This window comes from Syngnathus floridae, chromosome 9 (genome assembly GCF_059516105.1).
Source record: "Syngnathus floridae isolate MCC-2025c chromosome 9, RoL_Sflo_1.0, whole genome shotgun sequence".
In the NCBI taxonomy this organism is placed as follows: Eukaryota; Metazoa; Chordata; class Actinopteri; order Syngnathiformes; family Syngnathidae; genus Syngnathus; species Syngnathus floridae.
This window is the reverse complement of record NC_142421.1, coordinates 8,834,886-8,853,690: the sequence shown is the minus strand read 5'-3', so window position 1 is coordinate 8,853,690 and position 18,805 is coordinate 8,834,886. Positions and strand designations below refer to the sequence as shown.

Genomic DNA, 18,805 nt, shown 5'->3' with positions numbered 1-18,805 from the left:
TTATTTATTTAACTCAATGGTTTACCTGGGAAATCCAGTTGAAGACATTGATGTGGTACTCAGTGTCATCTATAAATGAACAATGATGTCAAGAGGTTCAATGTTTCACATAGCTTTGATTTCTCATGAATGGGAATGATAACAAGGCCTTCTTTCATCCTGAACTCCCTTAAATGTGACCCACGAACAAGATGGCTATCATTTTTTTGGATGCAATCATTCTTTTTAGATTTTAAAGACAGCAAATTTAGTCATTGTTCTTCATTGCTATTTAATGCTAGTTGGAATAGAGGAAAGCATTTGCTTCAAATATTGCTGCAGTCCCAAAGGGGATTTGTTTTCTTAAGCTTCCACATGTACAGCACATCAATTTTATTTCCTTCAAGATACTTTGGGTCGCTTTGGATTGTGGTAAGGCTGTCATTATAATGCAAGCACTTTAGAAACAAATATAATTTAGACACATTTGCATCGCTTGTCGTTTGTCGTGTATTCTTAACCCTCTTCATGCCACATACAGGGAAAATAACATTTGAGTTAAATGTTTTGTCATTTCTGAGCACTTATGACTTCTAGTGGCCAATTTGTATGAAAACACGTTTTTTTTTTCTGCAGCTAAGGAGTTAGTATTGCGAAACCAACAAAATATATTTTCTACATATACAATTTACTTTTGCATCAAATCTTCAAACAATTAGTTACAATAGTTACAATTACAATTTGAAAGTCTGCCATAGCTTCAAATCCCATTTTCAGGCAAGAAGAGCGTACTTCTGTCAGAATAGTTTGTTCTGTGGATGGCAAACCATGTGAATAAAAAAAAGAGGCAGCGTATTGAGGGTGAACTTTGCAAACAGTTGAAAGTAGGTCTGGTGTGAGACAAGTGTCTGGCAGCAGTAGTCAAGAACAGAATTGCCGCCTTAGAAACTGGGGGAAATGCCTGCAGATGATGAGATTGTGAGGTCACAGCACAAGTGCATTTAAGTGTTAATTATTCATTTTTCTTCTGACATGAATTTTAACTGCTAGTCTTTGTGATTAAGACAAAATATCTCCATTAGAATATCCTTTGGGAGTTGGCATCCTTTAAGCGCTTTAAAGAATTGTGAATAATGATGATGCTTTCATAAAAACAATCCCTAAAGGACTAGAGGATCTTGTCTATTTTTACCCTTGCCTGTTTCTCTCAGATGAGCTGTTGTGTTCTTAAGCGGAGGCCATTTGAGTCCAGAAAGAGCCAACAACAACAATGAGCAGCTGTGAGAAATAAACAGCCATAAAATATGTTACAACCTCCCGGAGCTATAATTGCCTGATGTTCAAGTTAATGTACATTATGCGCTCTTTATGAGGTGCTGGTGTATAGACAGGAGCTGATGGTTATTTACATCGACCGTTCTTTCACACGGCTCGTCTCGAAACATCCTGGATGACTCTCAATAAACGAGACTCAATCAAGGACAAAACATCATTATTCATATTCACTTGTTTATTTCATCTTCTTTTCATGGCAATGGTGCTCCAGTCATTGTGCTCCAGTTAGCAATGAACATGTGCTAACCGGACACACCAAGTAGTTTGTTTCAATAATCCATCTGGATACGAGCCGGAATGTTTATTTTGTTTAAAATTGCACCATCCTATTCGTCACATCTATTCACCAGCAGATGCCTGAAGACAGCATTAATTTGACAAGTGACATTATAGGAAAAGCCTTCTTTGCTATTCCTTTGATGAAGAAATTGTGACCTGCTCTGATAAAACTGTCTCGATAGAATAATCCATATTAATCCATTTAACGTATCTCGTTCGTTGGTGCCACATCAGTCATGTCAAAAGATGCTGATTGGTCGGTTCTGTTTTAAGATGAAAGTGATATTCACATAATAACTGTACTTGTCACATACTAGCGGCAGATGGATTAGTATTCCATCCAAGATATGACATTAAGTGTGATCAGGAAAAACTATTTGAAAAATTCTTATTCTCTGCGTTGGTGCCTCTGCTAAATTCTCAGCTGTGAGGCTCTGTATGGAATCTGCAATTTTCTTTACGTCTGTGTCATTTATCACATTATTCTAAACAGTAAGCGTATAGTTCCTTTATTTTCTGTTATGTAGTCCAACTAAAGCCATAAAGAGCAAGTTAAGCCAGCTTCAAGCCAAATTCCAAACTGGCAGACTCACATTTGAGTTTTGGCCAGTTTCAAGTGTCATTGGACCTCGTTACTCATGCAGTGTACTGGGAGGAACGGGAGGCAGTTGGCTGCTCCCGACAGGTCGTACAACCATCAGACAAATTTCTGGCACGTCAGAAATGTGGTTGTCCTCAACGCTAATTTATCAGAGTTTACGAGTTTTCCCTTTTCGCATCTGCGAAAAGTCGATAAACAGCCAGCTAGAAAAGAAATATGAACTTGCCTTGTGTGCTTAGTATGTATCCGTCTATCAATCCATCTTCTATACCAGTGGTCCTCAACCTGTTTTTTTTTTTTTACACAGATGGGGGGGGGGGGGTCCTATAAGTATGAAAAAAATGCATATGAACTGCCTACATTTGAGGAAGGCTTTACCAGATTTAGATGGAGGAATTGTAATATGCCTAAGAATACTTTCATGTGTCCTGTGTTTTCTTTCTGAATTCAGTTGCATGGCCCAAGGCATTACAATTGCACCTGGTAGTTTTTAACGATTGATGGAGAGGGTCATGGGTAGAAGGAAACACTGGTGTTTCTAGCTGATATTGTGCTCTCTCAAATATTAGAGGGGTAAGAAACCAGGCTTAAATATGTCATCCAGCAGCCGAGAGAGAATGGCCTGAAACTCTCACCGACCAAATGCAATTTCTTTCAAAGCTCAGTGCGGTATCTAGGTCACATTGTTTGAGCAGAGAAGTAGAGACTGACCTTGAAAAGATCAGTGCTCTCCCTACCTGGCCTCGACTCCAAACCTTTGGTGAGATTAAGTCCTTCTTAGGCTTTGCAGTGTCTTAACACCACTTTGTTTGAGACCTTTTCAAAAATAGTCAAACCCTTGAAAGATGTCATCAGAGGCCACCCAAGAAGGTCTGGCACTTCAATGAGTGATGGACGCCTGAATGCCAAGAGGAATTTGATGAGATGATTGAACGACTCATGTCGTCTGCGGATCCAAAATGTCCATGAACTACAGATCTTGGTTCTAGCTTTAAGCTATATGATTTCTCCGTTGCGCTGTCCCAAACAAAGCGAGGTAGATTCCAAAGCACTGAAGACCACTAATTATTGCTGAGCAATGAGGTGACGCCTTGTTGATGAGCCTTGAATGTGTAATTCTTGCCCAAAAGGATTTCAGTTGAGGCTGAACTGTGCTGAATTCCATTTGAACATTTCTGCTGCTTTTAGAACTTGGTCACATTTCCATAACTTTTATTTTCCATGCCTGTGCTTGGGTTTGCACTGACCCTGCACATCCTCTGGGATATTTGATTATGCGGCTGCTGAATGCAAAAACACCTTCTTTTTTGATTGAGCTCCCGCACAGAACGAGATTGGAGGTGATATTGGCAGTTTCAATGTCCGGTTTGCAGGAAGTTGTTGATGACCTCGACATCTATTCAGGAGATTCAGACGGATGCTGATGGCTTTGTGGATGCAACGACTGCTGGATAGAAGTCTCAAATATTTCAGTCATGACATGAATACATGCAGTGGTCTAGGGTGAAAAATTGTCTAAATACAGAACATTGTCATGTAGAGTGTGTGTCCTCGTTTGAAGGTCAAGCGGCATGCACAGCATACAGGGATGTGTCTTTGTGTGATGGAAAGAACCCAGCACATGCAAGACACATGATGGTAACCTCATTTTGATTTTCTGTTTTGTTCCTGGAGTCATTGTCAGGAACTTGTGACAAGGAGGACAAACATATTCAGAATATTTTAATCTAATAACTGTAACTCTGTGATTGTTTCATTTGTTTGTAGACAGGTTTTTGTTTATTTGCCTTGTATGCTTTTCAAAGTGTAGTCCTTTATAAGGCAAGCATTCATATTTGGTAACTTAATGTAAGTCAAAATGAACATGACACTCCTATTTATATAAGGAAGCAGAATTAAATTTCATAAATATGCAAAAATAATACTAATGGACATTTATATCTTGGTAAGATGAAGAATTAATATTGGGTTGAAGGGCCTTAGCCAGGCCTGATTTTATTTTTTGGTATACAATGCAAGTGTACTTGGTGATTCCACTGATTCCATAGCAGAGTGTCTAAGTACTTCTGCAGTACTTTTTAATTAAAAACTAAAGCATCTATTGATAAAAACAAACTAACTAGAAATTGATGTCGATGCTGACATCAAGGGGTTACGGTAGACACCTAAGTAAGGTTACCTACGTACTTGATAGTTCCTTCACACCATCTGAAAAGCTGCAATTATATTAGTCGAAAAAAACATATTTTCATGTGCACACCTGTCTTTGTTTCCTTTACTATGCCTGAATACCAATTAGTGGATTTTTGAAAGTCATTGAAGCACCAAGCACTTCCTTTCAACTCGTCTCGTCGCAGTGAGAGCTTTCCTGTGTAAGTCATGGGTTAGTAACGTTGTCGAGTATCTTTGAGTGCCATCAAATAAGTTATTTATTAAAAAACAAAAAAAATAGCTGGAGTGGTAGACTTGTCATATGTGCTCATTGAAATCATGCAAGCTGTCTCTGTTGTTTTTTTTTTTAATTGTTAATTCATGTTTGCACAGTTTGGCTCTGTATTGTAGTAGTTGTATGCCTCATGCTACATTTATTTTCTAGTATTTCTCTATTTCATCATTTCAGCTTGCATCACTGGCATCCTTTTTACCCTGAAAATGAAGTGAAACAACACCTGGTCTTAAAACAGAGCTGTCAGTCAGTTTGATACTTGTGAGTCTCTTAAAAACAGAGTTCATGAACTTGCGTGGCCCTTCAGGTCCCGCGGTGACAGTTTGTTCCAGAAGTGCACGACTAAAAGGTTTGGGGAGGCAGCTTTAAGCTTTTATGGTCAGCCGAGTCTGGATGAGCCCGCCTGAGGATCTTGGAGTGGTGTGAAATCTAAGGACATAAAGATTGAATCCCTGTTTTTATGACTGAACATAAAGTTAAAAACAAGCTTTCCATCTTGGCACCTGATTAACAATCATCCAGTGCCATTGTCTATTTGTAAACATTCATCCAACAAATCACACGTGACTATTGTTTTTGGTAAAACTTGATGTGGTGTGTTATTTTTACCTTGTCTTTTTATTCATATCAATATTTATATGAGATACTCTTATTATATTTGACAAATACACAAACATATTGCATAGGAGACATATACTGTATACAATTTGAGACTCAATTAAAGACAATTAGGACATTTTGTAATCTTCTGGATCTATGTCAGTCCCAAAGTATTGCTCATGCGTTTAAATTCTTATGCTATTAATCAGGCTATGCAGATAATGAATTATGACTTTATCAAATTACAGTTGTCTCTCTTTCACAGGTCTCCTGTATTTTCCATGATATAGCATTTTAAATTGACCTGAGTGAATAGTAAATGAACTCCATCCATCTTTATGACACTGCTCCGTACTACTTTCCTCCATATTCTTTTCTGGATGACCTTGCCATGTAAAGTTTTTCAACTGTTGTAAGTGAATTCATTTAATCACTTTATAATAAATCTAAAAAATATGATGATGCAATGTGAAGTGTCTAAACGTTTTGAAAGGAGATTTGGAATTGTATATCTTTAAACTTTCCATACATACTCATTTGCAAAATAAAGCAAACCTGAAAATGGATTAATATGCTTTAATAATCCTCACACTCATTTCCATGAAGTTGCATTTGGAACTTTGTTGGTATTCCTTTGCTCTATGCAGTACTTTTCCAGTACCTGGGCCAGGTGGATGGGCGGAGCCTCCAGCACACACCTGTTTAGCAGCCCAATTAGCTGGCTATTTAAGTGCTGTGGACCCTTGCTGCTGCTTTTTGCAAGTTGTCCTCATGAAGCCTGTGCCTGGTGTTTCTCAGTTATCCAAATTCTTGTAAGTAATTCTGTTTCTCTGCTTTTGCATGCAGTTAAATGTAATTTTTACTTTCTTGTGGAGTTAGGATTTATTTTTTAATTGTGTAGTTCTTTTTAACACATTTGAGGTTGAGTAATGTTTGCATTTTGCAATTGTTAGGTTTATTTTTGCATAAGTGTTTTGCTTTAATTAGGTTTTGGTTCATATTATTTTGTTAGTTCATGTCCTCTATTCTGTTATTGCATCAGCAGAGTGCTGGTATATCTCCTAAAGGGATGGTAAACCCTTGGAGTTGCTGAGGTTCAATTGGGAGTGCAATTATTTTCTAATAAACAGCTACAGTATGTATATGTATATACCACATACATATTCATGCTGTTGATAAGAAATATCCCCTTTTGAGCAGCTTGCAAATTATGAGTTATCTGCTAATTTCTAAAATGCCTTAAAGTGTTTTTGCTTATCCAGAAAATAAGAGTTTTCCACCAGCGATGCTTGTCCCGAAGGGCCCAAAAAAATCGCATTTCCCCCTCGATAATTGCTAAACTTGTCTTAGTTGAGTTTATCAGCTGCACAAATGCGGTCACGAGAAGGCATTTATTTTTTAAACATTTTTTTCCCTAAATTACTTTTTAAATGGGTTACATTGTTTGTAAAATCCAACACTAGTTGGGGAAATAAGCAGAGAGACAGAGTAAATATCAGGAAATTTGATTTAGATCTCACCAAATATTAGTAACCGCCAGTTCCGTATATTTATACATTTTTGGAAGCAATATTCATCTAGAGTCTTTCTTTACAGCACTTGTTCTCAAAGGAGTCCCAAAGAAGCTGAATAACTTGAACTTGAACTTGAACTTACTGCTGTCCGCGATAAACACTAAAACGCATTCCTAAACCAAAACCGTCCTCCATATTGCTCAGATGTTTTAAAGCATATTCAGCATCTGTTTTAATATTTGACATGGCACACAATGTATTCAAACCTACTTATTGCGTGCACGACATCATCCAGCCATGAATTAATTAAGGCGCTCTGCTCTGATAAGTGCCAGCCACGAAGAGAGTGTGCTTTGTTTCATCCTACTGCAGTGTGTACAGTTGTTAAATGAGCACTGAAGGGAATTTCACTCTTGGCAATGGCCTTCGCCCTCTCACTGGCTCTGGAATGCTGCTACACTTCACAAAATAAGCATACTTGAGTGTGAATTTGACCTTTGTTGTGTATGCATCAATAACGAACATGGTTTAACAAAATGGCAAAACTTTTTAGTAATGATTTCTATTATGCAGCTAGAAACAGTCTATAAAAAGATTGAAAAGAAATCCTCATATTTTAATGGAATTAGCAAAAATTTAGTTATCTTTTTTGAAAGCACACTTGTTTTTAATTCCTTGATAAAAATGTTTTTGTTTTTCAATTTAGTTTTTTGCTATTTCACTCTTTGTTAGCCATAATCACATTCCTTGGCACACGTAAATGCAAAATCCATAACTGTTCTTCACATATGATTGATCATAGCAGCCTCACTTTTCCAGCCAGCATTGTCTTGTGCACTGTGTTGGCATAAACATGATCTTATGTTTACTGGCACTGCTGTTTAACAATGGTGTTCATTGTATAGGCTTATTCACCGTGTAATTAATCATTCTTTTGTATAACAGGTGAGAACTTGTATTGTTTTTGTTTTTTGTAGAATGTGGAGGCATCTATTTTGTCAGATGGATCTGGCAGGCATACGAGACATGACCATTGGCACATTTATATTTTGCAAATTAAGAAGACCAGATTGGCCAGCAGCCAGTCTATGGCATGCGACTTTACTTTCTTTTTCCTTTGTCACCCTCAAAACACAAAAATCCACATTTTATCACCACAAACCTCTTTAGCCCTAACACTCAAATAATGATTTTCTAAGGGTGTATGTGAATTTGCTTGCATATTTAATAAAGGGAAGAGGTGAGGGTTTGTTACTTGGAGAGAAACTATTTTCAATCTTTGTCCTTGAGAATAAACTTGCCCGGTTTCACAATGATTCACTTTATCAACGTAGTGGCAGGCTGCCCCGCCTGGAGTCTGAAGGCGGCAACACCAGCAATGCTTTTCATTGCGTCAGGTGAAAGCAGACTTCACCTTCTTCTTGAAGGCCACAAGAGCACCAGAGAGATGTGCTCTTGCCCAAATGTGTACTTTCCTAGTCTTACTTAGCACTTCATCGATTCTCCTCAAAGGTGAGACATCAAGATGCTGATTAGACATCCTCTAATTTTTGCAGATTTTTTTTAAATCAAAGTTGAAAGTCAGGCAGTTAAAGTACAAAGACTAACTATTCTTTTGTAATTTGAATTTGTCATTTTTTTATTTATGGGTACAATAAAACAGTGAACTGCATGAATTTCAGTTTTTCCAAAAAGTTGGAAAAACTAGGATGTTCCAAAACTTCAGCCTGTTTGCGTGCATAAATATATTTAATAAACAAGCAGCTAGTCATTAAACTCATCATATCATTTTGTCTGTCCAGTGTAATGTATAAATTGTTTGAGGAGCACGCACTCGCAGAACCAGGTTTAAGAAGAGTGCAATGCGGCCTTTAAATCAGGTCACAGTGCCTTTGGAGTAGATGGGGCTCTGCTAGCCTTTATCCCATAACAAGCACATTTCAAAGATAAGTGAGCTCAGCATGGACATCCATGTGGTCACCCTTCATGTCCCCCTCGTGATGGTTAGGAAAAAAAAGTCTTCGATCAAGGCAGCTGCCTCCACCCCTTAACCTTGTGGTCAAATGGACACTGGCAGGCTTCTCCATGTCCAAAGGCTCCAGTTTGAAGACTGACCCAATTATAGAGCAGTGAAGCTGCAAAGATGGATAGCAGCTCCGCCTGAGATCAAATTGTTCTTGTTGAGCCTGATTGCAGCCAGGTTGGAGTGTGGAACATCAAGCAAACGATTTCTCCATGAAAACAGTGAATCCTTTACATAAAGGCAACTCCCTCAAGATAGGACCGAGCTGTTATTACAGTAAAATAATCCTAGCAATGTGCTTGCAATCAGTAAATGTCACATTGAATCTCAAATACCATCTAAAGACCAAAGAGGCTTCAGAGAGAACCAATTTGACATTCACCTGATGTTTGTTTTGCTGTTGCTCTCTGCTGCTTTCATACTTGTGTGTACATGCAGAAGAGCATCTGAGATCTGTTGTCAACCAATCTAAATGTTTGTGTTTCTGCACGCCAATGGGCCTCATTTACTAACGTACATTCCATAATCAGAATAAATCTGCCAACATGCAGGTGAAAGAAATGCAAAATAATCAAATTAACTCTTCTAAATTTTAATGTAAAACAATAAACAAAATACCCTTAAACTGTGGCGTATAGATTCAGATAATTGGAGTACCACCCCACCACCACCATCCCTCCCCCTTCACCTACACCATGCACAGTCCTTCACTCACTAACGGCATAAATAATCGGAAAAATCACAAGTGGTTCAACAAGTGACTCATTTCCAACACTTGAGCAAGCCAAGCGGCAAAACTAACGTGCACACCGGCTCCGCATTAAACGCTAATCAAGCTGTTTGCTCCCAGCTAAGAGCACTGCTCAGAGTGAGCCACATTCCTGGCACACTGTATTCTGTTAGAATATGCTAATAAGAGTGACAAACATTTTGTACCCTTGTAGGAGAAATTCTCACCTGCGAAATAATGAAGCTTTGTATTCCAATACATTATTCATCCATTAATCAGCACATTTCCATCTCTTTAGCTGAGAGTGTAAAGGTCACTGAGCTAGTTTGAGACAAAAGGATCATCTATATTTTGTCTGGCGCGATATTGTCACTTAGATTTTTAGAACAGCTTGCAGCTAGTTCGCAATATTGTTGCAGAAAAGCTATTTTGGAATAAAGAGTGCATGTTTTAAAAATATATATGAGCTGTGGTAAAGTGAGGGAATGAGGTCAAACCTTTGGCCCTCTTAAAGATGTCTCAAAAGCAGCAGTCATCAGTCCATTCCCCCCACTGCTCATGCTTATTTGAAATTTTGTGTGGAATTGTCATATTTTCTAGAGAGATTCATGTTACATCATACCCTGCATGATATTGGCAAAAAAAATGAATCTGTTTGCACCGTCAGTGGGTCTTAGCGAGCAGCGTGTCTCCTATACTAAAAGCTGAGCTTTTGTAAATGATGTGCAGCCAAGCAGGGTTATTTCCTCATACTGTATTTTATGTGCTCACACTTCAGCTTTGGCGAGAACATGACAGCTGAACCAATCAATTGGTAGCAATGTCTTCCATCTGTTCATTGTCTATACCGCTTTCTTTAATTGTTCATGAACCAGTATGTAGTAAGTAGTTACATTTAACACATCATGCTAAAACATTGATTGATTGATTTTTAAGATGTTCCCTTACCTTTATTTTCTTGCATCCATGAACAAAAAAAAAAAAAGAAAAAAAGAGGGTTGACTATAATGTTATCTTCATTTAGGACTCCTCAGAGAATCCAAGTACCGTATTTTCCGGACTATGAGGCGCACCGGACTATAAGGCGCACCTTCAATGAATGGCCTATTTTAAAACTTGGTCCTTATATAAGGCGCCCCCGACTATAAGGCGCACCATTAATGCATCATGTCAGATTTTTAATCCAAATCAAATCATTCTCCATTATCTTTTTTTATTTCAACTTCAGATGATGCAACAAATCACTTTATAATCACAAAATAATGATCCATAGTCTTTTTGATTCATGATTCATAGTCTTCAGTGGGCCACTTATGATTGATTTCATGACACAATGCTTCGGGCCAGTTTAAATTTAGGAATTTGGTCCATAAATAAGGCGCACCGGACTATAAGGTGCACTGTCGGCTTTTGAGAAAATTTTAGGTTTTTAGGTGAGCCTTATAGTCCGGAAAATACGGTAGGTCTTTTCAAACCAAACACATGCCCTCTTTCTATAGACAAAACAATTATACCAGTCTTGACTGTCAAACTCAAGTAGCAGCAGCAAAGAGGCCATGGCTATGACACAGCAGCTTGCTGCTGCCACTGCACACTTGTGGTACTTTTCTTGCTTGGATGATCAATGTCAAATGATCTGTAATGGAGCGCCCTGCACTTGAACAGTGGGAATAACATGGAATACAGGGCAGTCTCCAGAATTGAAGGATGGCATCAGACTTTGAATTCAGTCATATCTTATTTGCAAATGTTACCTTCTTAAAGCTGGAAAAACGCATCAAGTTTAATTTTGAACTTAATCTACAAAAGTCGAACAGGGGGCATGCAAGAAATGATGCCCTCTTACTCAAGACAAAGAGAAAGATTAGAAGTAATTAGCTTCCCCCTTCATCATTCACAATGTTTACAATGAGAAGGCCTCCACCAAAGCCCCAAGGGTGACACATGGGGAGAGGACGATGCAGATGCGCAAGGTCTGTGGGAACAATTAACCCCAATTCTCCGTAACACCATTATAATGCATTTAATCAGGGAAGTGATGGGTTGTAATTGTACTTACAGAAGCTACAGGAAGTACAAAAGTGCGATGAGGTGAAGAATTCGTTCTTGTGTACTACTTTTATTTCTCAGTCCCTTTACATTGCAGACTTCTGTCAATCAATCCAGTAGGGGGCAGGACTAGTGCTTTTCTATCTGGGTGAAAGGTTACATTTTGCCTTTTTTTTTTGTACTGTTCAATCCAGAGCATTATCTCATACCATATCCCTTCTGGCTGTCACCATGAATAATCACACTGCTTATCAAATATGAGATCTATCAGTTTTATTTTGGAGCAAGGCAAAGCAATAAAAATTCCGCTTTTTAATATGTGCATGCAATGAGGCTCGTTCGGGTGTTTTTGGCACTGTATATGTACATCTCAAGGACACTTGTCATCGCTGATTTATGATACAAACTTACACGCACGACTGTGTGAGTCAATTGTAATCATGTACAAAGCACATCTTTACCTATGTGCTATTGCCTTGCCACTGTCCTTTCATGCAGAGAACTGAACACTCTGACCTTTCATTTGCTCTGCTGTTGCCAGCCAACAAAGCCCTGCTAGCCTCCAAGGCCAACTTTCAACGTAGATAAGGCAGACCAATTAAAATGCAGGCAAATATCTGCTTTGACTGCCCTAGTGTTTCATCATCATCACATAATATGAAAAACTGATCACAGTACAGTGTAATTTGTCAAACTCAAGCCAGTTGTAGTGCAGTTGCTGTCCTAACTAATTTCATTGGAGTTTGTCCAAAACTTATTTTTCATCTGAGAACATTTTGTGTTAAGACAAATGACCAGTATCTCAAAAAAGTTTTAATTAGTCAAGAAGACAGAATATAGCCATTATGGATAAGAAGGAAAGTCAAAATTTGATTTGATATACACACAAGAACGATTATAACTGAAATGTGTAAGTAAATTTGAAATATGTTTTATGTGTGCAATATATGTTGTTGCTACCAATCTCCATTTGACCTCAACAGTCTTGTTGCTATCCCAAAATTAAACTAAGATCATCTGGTTGCATGTCATTTTGTGTAAGCGTAGAGAAAACATAAAGGCTATTTGTGTGCACGGGGTGAATTGACCCTTGAAATTCATTTATTCATGCATTTGTGAGCGAGAGGCTCATGTTTTCCAGTTACAAACCTCTCCAGTGTCATTCCTCGATTTCTGGCTCTTGGGGCTGTAATACGACTTTGAGCACACACCGGTTTTAACACTGGAGCTGGGCCAAATGAGCAAGGGCTGAACTAATAGCTGCCCTAGGTCTATTTCCATGTACAGTAGCCTCTCAAGGTCAAGCAGAAAGTGGCTGCTTATCTCCTCCTCGAGCATGACTGACTCCCTCCATTAATCAAGCAGTGTTAGTTACAGGGGCCCGGCTCAAGTCAAGGTTTGCGTTTGCATACAAACATATGCACATATATTTTAGCTCTTGAGACTTCAAGGTCTGCATATAGCGTTAGGTGAGTATTTAAAAGAAAAGATGTTGTGGCAATGCACAACAACCAGAAGGGCGCTTCAGCTTTAGAAATTCTCGATAACCTTAATGGCATCTAGCTTAAAGCTCACAATGACAAAACTATATAAAAAATCATAAGACAAATTGAGCATGGAGGAGAAGAATAAACAAGCATTTAGTTGGTGGCACAGTTACATTTTGGTGCATTTCAGAATAAAAACGGGGATGGTGAAATATCCCTGTGCCATTTGCTCTCAATTGAACCCTTAAAATTTCACGGTCTTCCTGTATCTTTTTTAGCTAGGGCAAAATGATCACTATCATAATTTGCCAGGGTTCGAGGTATGGCCAGATCTTTTTATTTTGTACAATTTAAATTTCATTGTACAGAGGATTGTTTGCGGGGTAAGGACCGGCCTACAAATGACAACAATTAGCATATAAAACAATTAAATATAATAACTAGTAATATTTATATTGATCAGTGTCTTTTTATGTTTGTCATGGATTGTTTTATTTAATGACTTCCTTGTCCTAGAATATGTGACGGCAGTCTAGGCCATCTAGTGTATGATAAATCAGCAGGATTTAGTATCCCCTGCTGTTGTGCGCTCTCACTGTAAAGTAGCAGTGAAGGTTTGCTGCTAGTATGGTGCACTGGAGCCTTGTGCAAACTCCTTTGATCGCATCTTCACAATGGCTGTCTTGTGATACTACTTTAAGCTGGCAGTGCAAATCTTGGGCTTGTGTCTGGATACAGAGAAAGAGGATGAGGTTTGAATCAGCATGGATTAGTGCAATGGCTGACTACAACGAAGGGGCATTCACTTGGACAGGGAATGTGATTCTGAATTATATATGTGACTTAGAGCTGCATGTGTGCTGCAGCTCTCGTGCACTGAAATATATGAAAAGCGGTGCACAGTGTAGAAATGAGACATTTTGTTTGGGAGGGAAGCCCAACTGACTGACCTTGGGTGTCCTTCAGGGATGTCATGGCCTTTCCTTAATGGAGTGGAGATGTCCCTGTAAAAGCTTTGCTCCACAGAGGGACAGATGGCTCATGCAGAGCAGTCACTGTTTCGTTGGTGATGCTCACTAAAGTGATGCCTTACACAAGGAAAACTTCGAGCTACACAAATCCATACATCAATCAACTACTGACTCATAATTTATCTCCAAAATACCCACAGTGTTGAGCATTTGTCATGTACACACATTAAGGAATAAACAGACTGTCAGCAAAGTGCACAATTGATTAGAAAAAAATAGTGAACATGTAGACATAGCTGGTTAAATTATTTTTTTGTGACTATCACAGGACAAAGTTCAATGTCAATTTTTTGGGGGGGGTTAGTCACTGTAATTGCGTTACTTTTGTGGTATGTTACTCCCAATGCTGCTTTCTCTTTAAAGTTTTGACCCTTTGTCCAATCATGCGTGGCCTTTTAGCTGCCTCTGAGAACAAAAAGCTGTGCATCAGGGCACATCCTCAGTTGAGAGGAAGAGACCAGCTAATCTGCTCTAACACACTCTTGAAGTGCCCATGATGGACTTAATGTCTTTTTGTTTACAACGCTTATGCACATTCAGGAAGCGAGAGTGCATGTAGCTTGAGATAGGATAGCGAGACTTCCTCTTTTCCACTTTCTAGGAAGGAGTCTGGTCAGGACCGGGATTTCCTTACCTCACTGAGCATGTATTCTCCCGTTGGTTTTCGGATTGGTTCTCTCGTTACATAACACCATTTTGCATGGGCTGACTGGCGTTCTAGTCGGTGTTTGAACAATCTTTGGGTAATCTCACATGTCAATCAGGCAGACGTATTCCACAGTCTCCGTACTGCCACGTATCAGTTTATAGCCTACAGTAGCTCTGAGGATTGAAACATTCAAACAGTAAACACGGCTCATAAATAAAAGCAGCTCACATATACACACACCAAATTTGTACCAACCCTTGCCATTTGTTTTATGCATGCTGTTCAAGGTTTGAAATTCAACAATATTGCAATATGCGATGATGGCAAATTTTAATCATCCATGCCACTAGGACAACGGTTTAACAATCAACCTTAGCCATCTGTTGGGAGTTATTGTCTGTTGCATAATGACCTCCCGTTTCTTGTGCACATTTTATTATTGTTTTGTTTGGTTTAGTTTCGTTTGGTCCCTCCCTTGCGTGATAATGGTCTTGGCTCTATTGTTGAGTTCAGCAAATAAGATCCCTGCTTGTCCTTGTTACTCAGCTCGCGCTTTTCATTCATTCAGTGCTCTCGGAACACTTTGGGTTCATCCTGTTGTGTTGTTGTCCTTGATTAATACCTTGCTCCTTTACTTTGGCCTTACTGTCTTTGTTTAGTTTGTTTTGTAACAGATTTCGTAATAAATTACAGTAAAAAAAAAAAAACCCAAACTTTTCAGAACATGTGGGCACTTCAAGGTTCAGTAAAACCTTCAAATTAGAAGACTATATATATATATATATATATATATATTTATTTATTTTTGCTCCATAGTTGTTGTAAAAATGTCACACTGTAGTAAACTTGTTAACACTTGAATACTTTATGATTATACGCTTCTTCAAACCATGCATGTACAATTGAGATTTTATTATGGTGACCTTACATTTTAATAGAAATAACACATTATATGAAAACATTTATTTTTAAAGGTCCTCATGTTGCACCAACATCAGCTCACCATATATATTGTATGCTCGCACTTATTAATCATAGTCATCAGAGTCCTGGAGGCTGGTGAAGGTCGAACTGCTGGTAACTTGCATTTATTCTCACCTCTTTTGTATTGATCTGTGTTTTACACTTCTCTTTGGCTCAGTTCATTAAATTATCCTGCATTTAGCCAGCGATGCCTTCCAGTCATTTTCTAAGTGGAGACTTGCGCAAAATTGTACCTATATGCTTTGCATTTGATTTAGTAGGACCAAACGAGAGTTACTCATGATTAAATTCACAGCGGGCAGTACTGCAATGCAATTTGTTTGTGAGTTCAGATGAAGAATCTCCAGGCAAATGTTTTGATATAAATGGCATCTAATTACACAAGCAATTGAATAAGTTACCCGTTGAACACAAATCAGAGCAATGCACTGAACCCTAGAGCTTGTGCTGAATGCTATTTACCACATTATGCATTAATGTAACGGTGCATTAAGAATCAATATATAATGTATTTTGCATTTCCTTCCTATATGCACGGTACCATATTTTAAAGAGAGATGGCATTTTGGAATGAAGCCACAGTTAGTTAAGCATTAGAACCGCAAATAGAATTTAGTATTTTGCCAAGCAAGGGCAATTATACTAAGTGTTTGTGTAATTTCTTTGTGTTTCCAATGAAGAAGTTAATTCCATTGTTCAGCAAGAATGTTTTCTTTGCGTGAAAGCACTTTTTAACACTTTCCTTGGGCTTGCCTTTTTGAACCTGCTGTAATTAGCAATACATAAATCAAAAAAACTCCCCGGCGACGTGAAACCTGATCACTGCATCGTTTAAATTCCCACTTTGTATCTTAAGCGACGATGTTTTTCCATGCACATATAAAGGCCAATAGCCTTTTTTGTTCGTGTTAATCTACTTTGTAGCGTACGTTTCAGTGCCCAGCAGCTGGAAATTTCCTGAGTTGCCGCCACTGCCGTGCAGGGAGGACATTTCTTTGTAGCAGCTGCCAGGGTAATTAGTTCCTCGATGAATTATGCAACAGCAAAAGTGTCAAGTAGTCTTAAAATCAGGCAGGTAGAGAGAAAGAGGATAGAAGAGAGCTGTCACACAAAGCTCATAAAACCTTGAAATACAGCAAACAATCCTGAAAAGCCTTGAATGGACCAACAGAGCAAGACAACATTAAATAGCCGTGTGTACCTTACAACCGACTTGCATGTGAGGATAGACAAATATATTTCTCCTTTTAAGATGTTCACAGTTAACCTTCAACACCTCAAAAGTGGCAAAAGTGTGATGAGAACCATAGAGCTGGCAATTCCTTAACAAGCAAGTGATACTTTTCCACACTGTAAGACAGGGCAGTTTATAGTACAGATTTATAATACAAACTTCTTGTTTATGGTGTTATTTGCCTTGTGTTTTATTTCAAAAATATTAAGAGTGACAGTTCCTCCAACGCTGCTTCTCTCAAGTGGATCTGATTCAATTTTTGGTTGCAACTGATACTGTTTGCACAGATAATTTGATATCACTTCAATGGCCACACAGGCGGTAAACCAGCTGGAAGTCCTGCTATAATCTTGTTATCGTCATCTAGACTGCCCTCACAAGGAAAACAACAGGATATCTCAACCTCTGGTTTGCCACAGCAGACTGTTGTTTGATTCCTGTGAGCATCTGCTGTCATTCGCAGCATGTAAATGTTTTTACAGACTCGCTTGGAAAGATGACAATTGTGAAACCCGAATGAAACCATGCCAACTCGTTCAACTCAATAATATATATTTTTTAACTTGTACAGGATCTGCAAAGTATTGAGACACACAAAAAGCAAAGCAATTTAGACTAATAAAAGTCACCAATAATAAAATGCAATGTTTTGGCTTACAAGCCTCAGTCTTTGGAGAGCGACCCTGATCATCGGTTTTAGATTATTTAATTTATATTTGAGTCGTAAATTTACTTGTTTGAATTCCAGTTGTATTGCATGAATCACTAAAGCATAATATCCCACAGAGTGGGGTCATGTCTTGTCTAAAGTAAGTGAAGGCTCTCCAAAACATGCTGCATTGTCACAGTGTGACTGTCAGTCCCCTTCAACGGGTACATGCTGGAAACTACTGCAGTGTGAAGGTCCACTGAGGAGATACTTCAACATTACTGCACTTCCCCTTTACATAACTATCTTTCCTGTCTTTTGGAAATGTCTCAACCAGTAAAACACACAAAAAAATGGTGGCTGTAAAATAGATTGACAGTTTTAATCAGAACTGAACAAGAATTATTATTGTATTTGCTTGAAATAATTAATATTTTCTGTCTTCTCCTCATCATAGCCAGAGACAGTTTCTTCTTTGTCAACCTAGCGCTATGTATCTAACTGGATTGATTCTAGATGCATTTGAGTTAAATATTAATGCAAGTTTCCAGCACACGGGTTTCCACAGAGTCAAGACAATAAGAAGCATGTAAACATGTTCCGGGAGCAAAGCATATAAAAACACATTACTTTGCGTATCAGAGTTTATATTTACACCATTTTAATATACATATGTCAGAGTGATGTGTGTTGTATGCGTTCTGCTTGAAATTAGTACGAAAACATTAAATATAAATAAACCTTTAATATCGTATCATTCATATTTTTATCTAAAAAAAGAGTGGGACCAAACTCCCCTTCCTTCGTTCCCACTGGATTACACTATAAGGTTAACAACATTCTAGTTCAAGATAAGTATATTCATGATTTCATTTCCATGCACGCTGCCAATTTGAACACATGAAATATTTACAAAATATATTCATCTAGCACATGGAAATGCCATTTGCATTACATACTGAACATCTCAATTGTTTGTCATACTTAATAGACAAATGTGAAACACTTACTTTTGCTTGTACAGCAAAATGGTATAAAAGTAGTTATTTTCACTGCGATATCAGCTTCTATGTGGTCAGTTGGAAGTCAGCCCAAATGTCAACCAATTTCAAGATAAATAATATATCATTTACTGCCAGCTTCACTAAGGTACATAGTCACATGTTCGAATATTGATCGTGATATACTGTACATGTATGATATAGTACATATCTC

General features: G+C 38.2%; 1 protein-coding gene across 10 annotated transcripts in view; it reads left to right on the top strand.

The window, feature by feature from the left end:
- Positions 1 to 5,978: 5,978 nt before the first annotated feature.
- Positions 5,979 to 18,805, top strand: part of LOC148393348 (neurexin-1a-like) — a 181,131-nt gene continuing 168,304 nt past the window's right edge. For all 10 annotated transcript variants that reach the window (XM_088384596.1, XM_088384601.1, XM_088384599.1 and 7 more), the window contains exon 1: positions 5,979 to 6,052. The gene's annotated coding sequence lies outside the window, so the exon portion shown is untranslated. The remainder of the gene's footprint in view (positions 6,053 to 18,805) is intronic.